Source organism: Octopus bimaculoides, chromosome 4 (genome assembly GCF_001194135.2).
Source record: "Octopus bimaculoides isolate UCB-OBI-ISO-001 chromosome 4, ASM119413v2, whole genome shotgun sequence".
Taxonomy (NCBI): Eukaryota; Metazoa; Mollusca; class Cephalopoda; order Octopoda; family Octopodidae; genus Octopus; species Octopus bimaculoides.
The window spans coordinates 132,637,193-132,637,459 of NC_068984.1; the positions used below are offsets into that span (position 1 = coordinate 132,637,193).

The window sequence follows — 267 nt, forward strand, 5'->3', positions numbered from 1 at the left end:
TATATATATATATATATATATATATATATGTATCTATATATATATATATGTATCTATATATATGTATCAGTGCCACCGAACTGGCTCCTGTGCAGGTGGCACGTAAAATACACCATTTTGAGCATGGTTGTTGCCAGTACCGCCTGACTGGCCTTCGTCGGTAAAAGCACTCACTACACTCTCAGAGTGGTTGGCATTAGGAAGGGCATCCAGCTGTAGAAACTCTGCTAAATCAGATTGGAGCCTGGTGTAGCCAACTGGTTTCAC

General features: G+C 40.4%; 1 protein-coding gene across 1 annotated transcript in view; it reads left to right on the top strand.

Moving 5' to 3' along the window:
• LOC106878946 (putative uncharacterized protein DDB_G0282129) overlaps positions 1-267 on the top strand; it is a 20,003-nt gene that overhangs the window by 10,280 nt on the left and 9,456 nt on the right. The window lies entirely within an intron of this gene.